Below are 14,503 nucleotides of genomic sequence, written 5' to 3' on the forward strand. Positions count from 1 at the left end.
TGACTTTTTAAGACAAAAGAAGAAAAATGAAGTAAGCTGAAAAACAGGAGGGGTTGAGTACGATTTTCATTTTCTAATTTGGAAATATATGTAACTTATCTTTTTGATTGAGTATGGAATTAGTGAAGTTAATAACCATTTTAAGACAAATAAAGATAACTGAAATAAGGGAATAGAGTATAAGGCAGTAAATAGTGAAATTAATAACTATTATGAAGAAAACTAAAATAAAGGAGAAGACTATAAGGCAGTAAATAGTGAAATTAATAACCATTATGAAGAAAACTAAAAACGGAAGGGATAATGAGGCAATAAGATAGACTCTGTCTTTATTTTGTTATGTTTTTTGTATATAAATATATTACTTATTTTTAATTATTCTATTGTTTTTTTATTATGCAGGAGTTCAACGAAACTTTCAATTGGTTAAAACAGATAAGAAAATCAGAACACAAAGAGCACTACCAAGTCTAATGATTTGAAATTCGAAAGAAGATGTAATTTTAGTCTCTATATTTTTCGTATATCTTTTTTATGTTAATTTGAATTGATTGGAGTTGAATTATGGTGATTGTCTCATTCATTAGTTTATTCGTATAAATCTTGTATTTTGATGATAATGTTTGTTTGCTCGTTAAGGTCGAGTAAAAATAAACATATTACTTTATTATATTTTTTGGAATTATTTTTAACGGGACAAAATTGAGGTATTACAAGAAGCATTAATAAACTGGTCAAAAAGAGAACCACACCTTCGCAAAGAGACTTCATCTGAGCGAAGTCCCTCCACACCTTCACAAATCTTTCTCTAAAACTACTGAAGCAAAGAGACGTTACGTGAGAGTCTCGACTGGAATCAGAACCTTAAAAACAAAACCCTTTAAACCCACCATCTTTGTCATCTCCAAAAGTGAAGATTTCAAACCATCTACACCAAACCCTACAAAATCTTCCACCCCTCTCAAATCTTCTAAACCATCCACATCTTCACTTCCAACTGAACCCTCTTTTTCAACACCTCCTAATCAAAAGAGGAAGTCAATGATTGTTATTTTCTCGTAAACCAAACCCTTTCATCCCTCTCCAACAAAACCCTCCTAAAAAAAACAAAATGTAAAGGTCAAACAACCATAACTTTATCTCAGTTTTTGGCCAATAACAAATTAAAAAACACCCAACGAGGAAAAACTATTGTTCCAAAGCAAAAGCCTGGAGAACTTTCTCAACCATCTCCAGAACATTCTCCATCACCCTCCCACCCTCCCAAATTTGGCCCTAAACTTTGCTTTCCTCCACTCAATCCATCCAACCTCCAAAAAATATATGTTAAAAAATGGGTTGAGCGACCTATTAGAATTGGTAGAGTGTTCATGCTTGAAAATCTGCTCGTAGACAATACCTCTATTCAACACCACACAAACGCCCTAGGATGGACCCCATTTTTGCATATTTCGAATTGTCCCCACCCAGATGTGGTGCGGGCTTTTTACTGCAAAGCCCAAACCTCTCCTGAAAAGTCACTTCTAGTGACTAGTCTCAAGGGTATTGAAATTAGGTTAACTCCAGACATTTTTGCCTCGATTCTCGATCTACCAAATGATGGTCCTTCTGTCTTTGGGAAGATTCAGTACTCAGTACTTAACCTTAACAGGAACGAAGTTCTTGTTTAACTATTTCAAGAGGACTTCAAAACATGATAGCTGTCACGAACAAGGACTACAAGAAAAATACAGTCCCTTATGGCATGCTTTTCTCCATAATATTTAGGTATTTTGAAATCCCTATCTCTTCTAAATCACCCACCATCTTCCAAAAATGTTTCACATATGAAGAAACAGTCATCGGCCAAAAACATTCCCAAAACTGCTCTTCCATCCACCTCTCACAAACGCAAACGCTCTGCCCGTAAATCTGGTGCCCCTTCTATTGTCCCACGAGAATAGTCTCAGTCCATCGCACCAGATCATTCTCCACAAAATCTTGAACAAACAAATTCTCAAGAACGTTCTCCATCTGCTGCTTAAGAACGTTCTCCACCCTGCACCCCTCCAACCGCAGCTCAAGAACATTCTTCCCCAAAAGTTCTCCCTTTCTCCTCCAATCCACCTAACCTCCCATCCTCCTTTCGACACACATCAACTGAGGTACCTACCATCCCATTTCACTATCATCCACTAAATGACATGCGTTCTCAACTCTCATTTCACTCTACATCAATCATGTCACTAACTTTTGTCTCTCCACAAAAAACCAACTCCTCCATCTTTGACATAAGTCCATTTATCATCTTTTCCGACACCCCTAGTCCATCCATTTATGCCTCAACATCACCAACCACTGCCCTTCCCAAGATTGCAACTCTTACATCTTTCTGCACTATTGTCACTCTCTCACACAAACCTCTCCCTTCTACCCCCAAAGACAACTCAAAATGCCATGCTAAACGTCAAAAAGTCCAGCAAGAGTCAACCATCCAATTCGTCCTGGTTGTACTCTAGACAATTATGGAACGACAACAACATCAGGATAAGGAATATGTTAATCTAAGGGATTGGATGGCTACCCAGCTAGCTCCAAAGTTAGGGATTGATCCTCCTCCATTGAATCCTCCTCCCTCTTTCCAGACTATTCCAGAACCATCCAAATCATCGTCATTTGAAGGATCTTCCCCCTCCCTTTCTAAATAGACTTTCATTTTCATTTTTTCTCCTATTCCTTTTTGCTTTGAAAAAGGGGAAGAATTAGTTTAGTTTTATATAATATAATTTGTACTAAGAAGTCCTTTTCTAAATTGAACTTCTGTATATTTTAATCTACTTGAAACATGTGCCTGAATTTTGTATATTCATCTGCTTTTTAATGCATCAATGAAATGTTATTTTGGTACAAAATCTAAAGCATATTCTGAGGGGGAGCTATTAAGCTCTCTATGATCAAAATTAGAATCAAAATTAAAATCTAAATTAACATGTTTGTCATCATAAAAAAGGGTGAGATTTGTTGAGGCAAAATCCCAAATTAATGTTTTGATGTAAACAAACAAAAGTTAAATAAAGACTCTAATTATGATTCTAAATAATGTGTTAATTTAACATGTGTTTTTGAGTGTAATAATCCAAGATTGGTACTAAGCAAAGCAAGCAAAAAAAATTTAAAGAAAAAGCAAAAAAAATGAACAAGACAAAATCAAGAATGTCATTGACAAATTCTAGAAAATCAATAACGTTCTCCACGTTTTTTCGTTTTTCATCAAGCAAGATCAAATCATTTGTTAATGCAAGAAAAGCTCCTGCAAATTACAAATGGATTTCCAATACATCTACAAGGGATATACAACTCTCACATAAACAAAAGAAACACTCCAAAAAGATCAAAAATTAAAAGACACGACTCAAAGCAAAAGTGACATAATTATTATCCAGTATGGTAACATCAGTCTCTAGAATGATTAACATTCTCTAACATGTTACAATTAATCTCCAACACGCGGATAACATTCTCCAGTATGTTAACAACAGTCTCCATAATGATAACATCATTCTCCAGTATGTTAAACATCAATTCCCAGAATGATAACATCATTCACCATCATATGTACACCTTTCTCCAACCTGTTTTGCACGAATCAAAAGACAGTCTTAATCTGAATACATTAAACACATATTTGAGATGTTTGTGTGCATAAACGTAGGACCATCACAATCAAGAATGAGAAGCTACATATCAGACATTATTATCACAGAAGAAAAAAATGTAGAATGTTCAAGTCATGAAAATTTAAGGTTTAAAAAGTATGGTCTTTGGTCAAATCTGACACATGACAGCTGAACACTTTCCAACGGTCAAAATAGTTGTCATCAACCTCCTCGAAGCCTATAAAAGGAACCCCAAGCTCAAGAAAAAAGTAGAACTTCAAGTGCTAAAAAAATCCATCACTTACTTACACTTACATACTTGAAAGCTTCTCAATCACAAAAGATTCAGTTCTGTGTTTTCTCTTCAAATATCATAATCATTCTTCTGAATTCTTTTATCAAGAATCCATTCTTAAACACGAGTTAAGCATACTCAGATTTTACCAATAACTTAAAATCATTATTGTGTAAACTCAAGACTATATGAGTTGTTTATAGTTTGAGTAGTTTGTAGAAAATTCATTTATGGTTAAAAGGTGAATTGTAAGATCCTCTTTAAATATTGATAAGTGACCTGATTGAATCCTTTCTAGGTTAAAAGGAATTGTTGTTACAAATCAAGGTTGATATGAACGAAGCTGTGTAAAACCAAGAACGTTGTAAAACCAAGAACGTTCTCCGTTTAAACGCTTAGTATAAAATCTCACAGTTGTGAGGACTGGACGTAGCCCGAGTTGGGTGAATCAAGATATATCATTGTGTGATATCTCTTCCCTTATCTCTATTTATTTTCAGTCCTTTTGATTATCAAGTTAAATAGATATGTTAAACTATTGAGTTTAACTAACCAATAACGTTCTCCGTTTTCTGTTTCCAGAACCAAGAACGTTCCTCGTTTTCTGTTTTCACAACCAAGATCAATCTTAATTTATTTTCTTAAGTTTTTAATAGGAAACTTTAAATAGGTGAATTTACAATTCAAACTCCCTTCCTTGTAAATTGACATTGCTACTTCAATAGTTATTTCAAAATATGGGATTTTACATGAAGTTAGTTCACGTAAGTTGTAAATATTTTAAAATATGGAGATTTCACGTGAACTCCGTTCATGTAGGCGTATTCAATTGATTTTAAGAATTAATAGGAAAATATGTGAATACAGTTCTCATACACCCACTTGAACTCAACTCACGTACACATCAATTGAGTTTATTTAAATGTACGTGAATTGAGTTCACGTAGGCATCAGTGAATTCATTTCACTTAAGGGTTAAAAATGTTATAAATAGACAATGGTATTTTAAGTATTTCCTTTTATTAAAAAATTTGAAGAGTGTAAATAGCAAAAGTGGAGGTGTGAGTAGCAAAATTGTAAATATTATACTGAACAAAATATTATACTAGTATTTAGTAATGCATTGACAAGAAGTTATAACACTTGCTAGCCATTAATCATCATATTTAAATAACTACATTTGTTATAGATTCTATAAAAACTGATTTTGGTATTTTATGCGTACGGTTGTTTAATATGTTTAAAAGTGATTTTGATTTTATAATTTTAAAAATCATTTTTATGAAAATTTATTTAAAAATAGTAAAAGCTGTTTTAGAATCATTTGTTATCAATTAAAAAAAATTAATTCTGACATTCAACAAGTTAGATATTTATTATTAGAGATTTTAACATAATAAAAATCACATTATTTTTAAAAAGGTACTTTTCAAATATGATTTTTATGAAGAGATTTTCAAAATAGTTTTTCATTTTAATCATTTTAATTTTTTTTTATTATCCAAAAAAGTTGTACCATATAGATAAAATAATTAAAATGATATTTTAAGATAAACTATTTAAATCATTTTTTCATTCGAAGCTTTATTTTAAAAAAAAAAAAATTCAAAAGTGTATAACATAAAGATAGAAACTATAATAACTGTTTTAAAAAAAATCTTAAATAAAAGGGACATATAATTTCGAGATTATCTTCTAGGGATTTTTTAAAAATAAGAAGTTGTTTTGTGTTTATCTATCATTGTAAAAAGGGTTAAATAAATATTTTATCTTTGTAAAATCTCACTATTTTGTTTTTAGTATATATAAAAAATTTCATTAACTTTTTAATCACTTAAAAAAATTTCTTTTTATTTTTTGTCACTGATTTTAAACCAACTATTGTGTGTCATTTGAATTTTTTAATAATTTTTTGCACTAATATTTAACGAGTTTCGTACAAAAATTTGAATTATTTTAACAAATGATGAATTAAACATGAATTTTTAAGTTTTTGTGCTTAAAAATTCCTATTTAATTAACCATTTCTTAAAAAATTCTAATTTTATGAGAGAAAATTTCTTAAGATGTCCCAAGTATATTGCAAAAAATCATTCAAAAATTTGAAAGATACATAATAGTTGGTATAAAATCAGGAACCAAAAATAAAAATGAAAAGTTTTAATAGGCTAAACGTTGATGAAAATTTTTATAAGGACTAAAACCAAATTAGTGAAATTTTATATGAGCTAAAAACTTACTTAACCCTTAAAAAAATTGAAATGACAATGTCAATCACAAGGAAGTGGGTTTGAATTGTGATTCCCCTTTTAAAATTAATTCTTGCTTTTAAGTTTAGTTAACTCAAGATTAATCTTGGTTTCAAAAAACAACATTGCAGAAGGTTCTTGGTTAGTAAACTCAAAAGAAAATATCTCTACGTGATCTGTGCTTAGTGAGTAAGAAATAAATAAAAATAAGGAAAAGAGAATCCCACAGTAATGTATCTAAGTTCACCCAAATTGAACTACGTTCAGTCCTCACAATTTGTGAGTTTTTCCAATAATGTACTCAAATAAGAATCTTCTTGCTTTTCACACAAATTTTATTGATCACTTACAAGGTTTCATCTTTCTACCTTGAAAAGATTTTCTATAGTTACCTTTCAGTCCATAAAGGGTTTTTACAAGTTAACTTTTAATCACATTTTTTTTTTACAATACACTCAAACTATCTTTAAGAATATAGTCTTGAGTTTCAAATGAAATATTGGATTGATGGATCAGAATATACTCAACACTTGTTTGAGTTTTGATATTCAACAAAGAGATCCTTGAATCTAGTGAAAAAGAACTGGAACTTTTACTTGATTGAAGAACTTAAATTTATCAAGTATGACTATATAAATGATTGATTGATTGTACTTCAAACTCTTGCAGTTATATTGACCTTGAGGTTTCTTTTATAGACGTGATGAAGGCTGATGACAACTCATGTAGTCGTTGGAGATCCAAATGTCTAGTTTTATCTTTTTAATAGACAAGTGTTCTAATTTATCAAGAACGTTCTTGCTTTATACCTAGAATGTTCTTCGTTTATGCTTTGAGTGAGTGCTGGACTGAAGTTGTTTGGTGTTATTCTTTTTCTGCTTTGTACGCAGGCTGCCTTTTTGGAGAAATGCAAAATTAGTGTCTTATCATTGTTGTCCTAGTTGTACTTGTTTCATAGGCCATCAATCTGGAGGTTGATCTTGTTATGTTTCTTGATACTTTGATTTACTTCTTTTAATCTTTTGGAATAAGTTATTTAGGATGATCTTGTGTGAATAAACTAAAAGCTGTAAAAAAAAAAAAAAAAGAACGATCTTGGTTTTTTCCAGACTATATTTTTTTTTAATGAACCATAATGATCTTTCTTCTTCCAGAATGATCTTGTTTCTTTCATAATGTTCTTGTATTATTATATTAACTAGATTATGGCATGGACGTTGCGCGGATATTAATTAATTTCATAAGATTTATAAGTAATATTTTATGTATTATAAATATAGTTATCTTATAATATTATTCTATGATTTGTAATAATTGAGTATGATTAGGAAAATTAAAATGAGGGAAAATAATGTTTATCACAATCATCTAATTTAATTTTTTTTAAACATTTTGTAAAATTCGTACGATAACTTTTAATGTTAGATGATTGTTTTTCTCCTTGTACTTTGATTGTCAATTTGTTTTTCAATATATAATGGTACTTATATTTATTTGATGAAATAAAATGTAAAATATAAACCCAAAAATAAGATGTAAAAAGTTAAAAAAAAAATATGATTGAATATTTAATATTTTTTATTTTAAAGAATGTTAATGTTGAATTATATTGTAGCATAGTCTAAATTTATTTGTTTTATTAATATGATATTTTAATTGCGAGCATTAGAAGTTGTTGTAAAGAAATTTTTTTATTGGATATATTTCATCAGTTTGAAATTTATTTAATATTTTTATTAAAAATTGTTGAAGTTGTGGGATTTTAGAGAAAAGGAGAAGAGAAAATAATAAGAGTTTGAATATTATTGATAATAGCTTAATGCTGACTTGATTACAAAAGACTCAATATTAATCTCTATTTATAGAGAAACATAGACTCAATCCTAAATCAGGAATAAATCATAATAATAATGAGAGATATTCTAAGATATCTCTATGATTATAAATTGATCATAGGAAATAACTCAAGATATTCTAATATAATATAATAGATATTATAAGATATTTTTCTAATATTCTAACACTCACCCTCAAGCTAAAGCTTACTAAGTTTTAGATTGTTACAAGAAAACAATGTTTTGATCCGCAATATAAAAATAAAAAAATGGAAAGGCAACTCAAGGATGCAGGTGAAGTCGGAGAAAATTGCTATAAATACAGCCTAGCCAGATAGTCGGAATGATCATCAGCATGAGAGAAATTTATGGCAAGCAATTGAACAAAGCAAGATCTGTGTCCTTCTAAAAAACTGCATTTGGAAGCTTTAAACCAATAATATCAGAGACTCAAAATATTTAAACTTGAATTTGCTTCAAGGAGAGAGAGGCATGCTTCAGGGAGAGAAAGGCAAGGCCAATACATCTGGGACAAAGATGGGGCCGGTGTATCTGGGATAAATTTCCAAGTTGTATGCATGTGGCTTGAAAGAAAAAACTTGAAACAAATCTGGAACCAGGAAGAAAAACTCAATCTAGACCACTGAAGCATTATGCCGGAAGACAGACAAACGCACCTGAGCTCGAGGCTGTTGGTGGCAGCGCGTGAGATGAACACAACGGATCTTGGAGGCACATGAGCGTGTGTGGAGCAACTTTTGACCTAACAAAATATGGGGTGTGTAGATTGGGAGATTCGGCACACAATGGAAGTGGTTGTGTCGGAAAACTTTTCCAGCAGCGACGGCAGGCAACAGCAGATGGCGGCGACATATCTACTTGCATGAGACATTAGCAGCGCACGAGAGCGCGTGTGACGGCTTTTGGCGTTGCGCTTTCAAACATGACCTGATCTGTAGATGACGACGCTGTTCGCAGAAAAATTTGCTGGAAATAGTGGCAACAGCGGCAGTAGCGAATTGAACGGAAAACGAGTGAAATGTGTCGGAATGTTGGAAAATAGAATTTATGATTACATTCCTTAACTGTTGGGAACTCGGCAACAAAATAGAGGCGGGATCATTCAAGGAGGATCGAAATAGGCTCTAGATACCATTTTGAAGTTGTGGGATTTTAGAGAAAAAGGAGAAGAGAAAATAATAAGGGTTTGAAAATTATTGATAATAACTTAATGCTGACTTGACTACAAAAGACTCAATATTAATCTCTATTTATAGAGAAACATAGACTCAATCCTAAATCATGAATAAATCATAATAATAATGAGATATATTCTAAGATATCTCTATGATTATAAATTGATCCTAGGAAATAACTCAAGATATTCTAATATAATATAATAGATATTATAAGACATTTTTCTAATATTCTAACAAAAATATTGAAAATGAAAAAATTATTTGTAAAATTATACGAGTATGAAATGTTACGATTTGCTTGGTTTATTAAAAGATGTTATTATGAGTTTGGTTTCTTAAAAGATATTATTATGAGTAAAGTATATATAGCCTACTCATATGGTAGGTATTGAAATTTTGAGGTATAGAAGTATATATGAATATGAATCCATATCCTTGAAGGTCTATAGATTTTCATTATATATGCATTAATTTAGTTTCAATGTATTTAAATGTATTGAGTAATAGTAATAGTTTTCAAACAAAAATGTATAACTAAAGGTTCTCAAAAAGCTAACTCATGAGAAAAACTTACATACAATATTGTAACTTGATATAAAAAAATCTTTCCTCATAAACTTGAATATATAATTGAATGGATATAAGTGAGACGACCATATATATTATTGGCAATCAATATTGTTTGATTAGTTTAAGTTTTATAAGTATAATATAATAATCACTACAAGAAAACATTCGTATACTTACAGAAAATTAGTATAATATAATAGCTGTGACAGATTTTGATATAACATCAATGTTTATAAAAATTATTAAACAATAATGTTATAAAAAATGCATAATAAGATGACAACATAATAGATTGTGGGTTTGTTTTATATTTCGAAGAGTTGTCGCAGAGGGACATTATTGTGTATGAACGTGAAAAGAGGATTAATAATGTAAAATATTACTCATATAATTGATTGACATAAATTGAAAGTAATTATATATGCATAATAATGTTACAAAAAAATGCGTGAGAACAAAATAAATTTGGAGGTTTATTTTATGTATTAAATTTGATAATAATTAGGTAAGATTTCCCGATTTCAAAGAGTTACCACAGATGGACGTTGACACTTTCTTTGGAGAGAACAATTTGACTTGACTGATTTATACCGATTTATTATGGTTACCAAGTTGAGATAATACAAAGAATTTGATATAGAACATTTATGACAATATTTATGAGTGATTATGTGGTTTTTCCATTGAATTTAATGAGTAATTGAATTTTCAATGTATGAAATCATTACTCACCCTAAGTGGAATAATTGTGAATGAAATGAGGATTGAAACCTTAAAATACTACTCATAAGTGTAATTGATAAGTGTAATAGCCGGTGTATAATATTACTCACAATAAAAAAATGCATTATAAAAATATTATAGAAAAATGTAATGAGTAATTGAATTTTCAACGTATGAAATCATTTGAATAATTGTATACGAACGTTTTGGAAGACTTACCGGAGAAAGACGTCGAAAAAGATGATTTCGAATCGAGACTTACAAGACGGTCAACTATGACAAAGCAGAATCAGACCACGGAGGGACGTTGCCACTTTCTTTGGATCGAACTAGTCTTGACTCATTTATACCGATTTATTATCGTTACCATATTGAGATAATACAAATAATTAAATAAAGAGCATTTATGACGATATTTATGAGTGATTAGGTGATTTTTTTTCCATTGAATTTAATGAATAATTGAATTTATAATATGAAATCATTATTGACCCCTAAGTGGAATAATTGTGAATGAAAGCAAGATTGTAATTGATAGTGTAAAATATTACTCATAATAAAAAAAAATTATAGAAAAATATAATGAGAATTGAAAGAGTAATTGAATTTTCAACGTATGAAATCATTGAATAATTGTGTATGAACATGAAAGGAGGATTGATAACATAAAATATTACTTATATAATTGATTGACATAAATTGAAAGTAATGAAAAATGCCTAATAATATTATAAAATAATTTATAAAAAAAATGGTAATAACAAAATAGATTTTGGGGTACGTGTTACCTATACAATTTGATAATCGAAAAGTTAACGTAATTGTGTATGAAAGTGAAAGAATGATTGATAACGTCAAATATTACTCATATAATTGATTGATATAAATTGAAAGTAATGAGAAATGCATAATAATATTATAAAACAAATTATTAAAAAAAATGCATAATAAGATAACAACAAAATAGATTTGGGGGTTTGTGTTATGTATACAATTTGATCATGGAAAAATTAATTGTGTATGAAAGTGAAAAAAGGATTGATAACGTAAAATATATTGACATAAATTGAAAGTAATGAGGAATGCATAATAATGTTACAAAAAAATTTATAAAAAAAAATGCATAATAAGATAACAACAAAATAGATTTGGATGTTTGTTTTATGTATACAATTTGATAATAATCTAGGTAAGATTTCACGATTTTGAAGAGTTACTGCGGAGAGACATCGAAGATGATGATTTCGAATTGTGAATCGTCGAGGATGACGAAGCATAAACGGACCGCGGAAGGACGTTGCCACTTTTTTTGGGACCGAGAGGATGATTGTGAATCGGCGAGACTGTCAAAGATGCAGAAGCTGACCGCAGAGGGACGTTCCCATTTTTTTGGACCACAAAAGGACGTCGAAGAGGATCTTAGCGACGAAGTGAATACATTAGAACCGAGAAGAATAAATTGTTGGAGGATATTAAGATGAAGGAGAAAGCGTTTACAAAAATTAGGGATTAATAAGATTAAAAGAGGAAAAAATTATTTAGAAACTAAGTGGAGAAAAAAAAAACTCACATCACTTTTTTGCTAAGGTGAAATAAGTTTGTACACGTGGCAGTAATAGAGTAAAAGATTTTGTTTTAAATATATATAATAGATAATAGATGTCTATCTTCAAATAATGTATTCAAAAGCACAAGTTAAATAACAACACAATTTAAAATCATAGTTAGAAGTTTAATTAACTTTGTTTGATTATCATCAAAACATTTAATTTGGAATTTTGTCTAAAGAAAAATCACTTAAAAAAATGAGTTTTTTTTGTTAAAATACTAAAAACAACTTCTCGTTTGAAGCAATATTTATTTTATTTTCAGATTTTTCATCTTTTTTAAAAAGTTGTAACAAATATATACAAACTTTTAAAAGCGATTATTTTACGCAAAAAAAACTTTATCAAGCGCACATTTAAATTGTGTTAAACAATTTATGATCAAAATTTAATATCAAATTTGTGTCAAAATAATACAATTTGTTGTAATTTGATAACATTTCGATCTTTAAATTGCATCAATGGGATAATTTGGTCTAAAAGGGTAAGAAACAATGAAATAATGTTATTTATATATTTTTTTTAAAGTATATTTTTATGTTATACTCACGGTGAAGTTTACGGTATATACAACAACGGTTCAATTATTGTAGTTATAGAGGCAAGAAAAATTATCAAAGCACTCCAAGCAATCGACCTAGAGGTGCGACATTTGATTGTGTTGTTGATAAGTTGGATCATGCCAAGTAAATTTCATGAAAACATTAAAGTATTATCTAAAATAATATAAGATTGCTAGCACTCTCAATTTCACAAACTCCATTATTTATTGAACACAGTCCACATTTGAAAGGAAAAAAAAATATTTAAAAGTTTTTCAAGAATAAATATATATATTTAAAATATTTTAAAAATTATTAGATCCATAAGCTACCACTTATGCTCACAAAAATAACGAAATAATAGATTGGAGGTAAAAAAATTCTCTTAATAGTAGATCTATAATAAAAGGCTTACTAGATGACTTATTAAGAGATACTTAAGACTTTGAAGACTAACATATAAAGTGGTAGATGGATAGTCCAATAGATCCTAAAATTAATGAATCAAGTATTTTGTTGGGTAACTTAACCATGATTTGTACTCGCATTATATTTCCAAAATTTGTTTAGAGGTTTTGTTGATCTCTATTTAGCGATTAGATTTATGAGAGTTATCAATTTGATCAACAAAACAACAAAATAAAATGACAATTTTGAATTTTAATAACCAATTAACTATTTTGTAAATTTAGATGATCAAATTATTCAACTACTATAATTTTATAGTCGTTTCCCGTATTATAATGAACCTACATGAGATGATTTTAGTAATAAAATTATGGTATATTTATTTAATATTTTAATGATGTTTTTGTTCTTTGCTTACTAAAAATAATTTTTAGATACTTAGCTCAATTTTAAAGAAAAGTTTAAGAATTATAAATTGTGACTTTTTTATGCTAGTGTATTGATCTATGTCATGTATGAGATATATATTGACTTTTGAAAAAAGTTTATACAATATTATAAAAATATATGGGCAATATGATTTACACATATCTAAAAGTATTTACATGAATTACGTAAAGTACGTACTCAAATTTCTAAATAACAATGTCTAATTAAACAGAAATGTTGAATGTTACAAAAAATTGTTTATTGAAATATGTAAAATACATTCTTATAAAATGGCAATCACTTATTTATCTCTAAATCGTTTTTTATTTACTAACTTATCTATGTATGATCAGTTGTAATATACTATCGTCAAATTTTGTTACACGTGGTTCGTACTTCTTAGCACAGCTCTTAATTAAAGTATTTCTAGAATTATTTAATATTATTGAGGCATAAATTTAAGTTCTTAAAAGTTAATAAATAAGCTTTTTTTTTTTTTTTTTAATAAAAAAAGTTCATATGATGAGCTAACATATATTATAAGTATTTATTTATAGATATTTACTTTCCATTTTTATCTTCTAAAGTTAGCATTATCTCAATCAAATTCATGGAACCTTTACTATACAAATTTCACCTATTAATATTATTAATATCATGCACAAAAGGTAAAGTAAGTGATCCAAATAAATTAATGAATGAGAATATACCAAATGAGAGTTACAGCAAAATGTTAAATTAGGAAGAACAAATATCAAAAATTTACATGTGAATCACAGCAACAATAGTTGAATTCGAACATTTAAACTAAAACTTGACACCAACATCTTTTTGTATGAAATGATCATGAAGCTTTTCAGCTGGCTGTCACAATGTACAATCTTTTTTTAATCCTCTAGTTTCTCAAAGGAATGAGACCCATTAATCTAGAGTTTGATCGAGAGATAAGTAACGTTTGTTTAAGAATTGTTTTAGATAGGATTTAAACTCAGATTCTCCTGAATTATTCGT

Source organism: Cicer arietinum, chromosome 5 (assembly GCF_000331145.2).
Source record: "Cicer arietinum cultivar CDC Frontier isolate Library 1 chromosome 5, Cicar.CDCFrontier_v2.0, whole genome shotgun sequence".
Taxonomy (NCBI): domain Eukaryota; kingdom Viridiplantae; phylum Streptophyta; class Magnoliopsida; order Fabales; family Fabaceae; genus Cicer; species Cicer arietinum.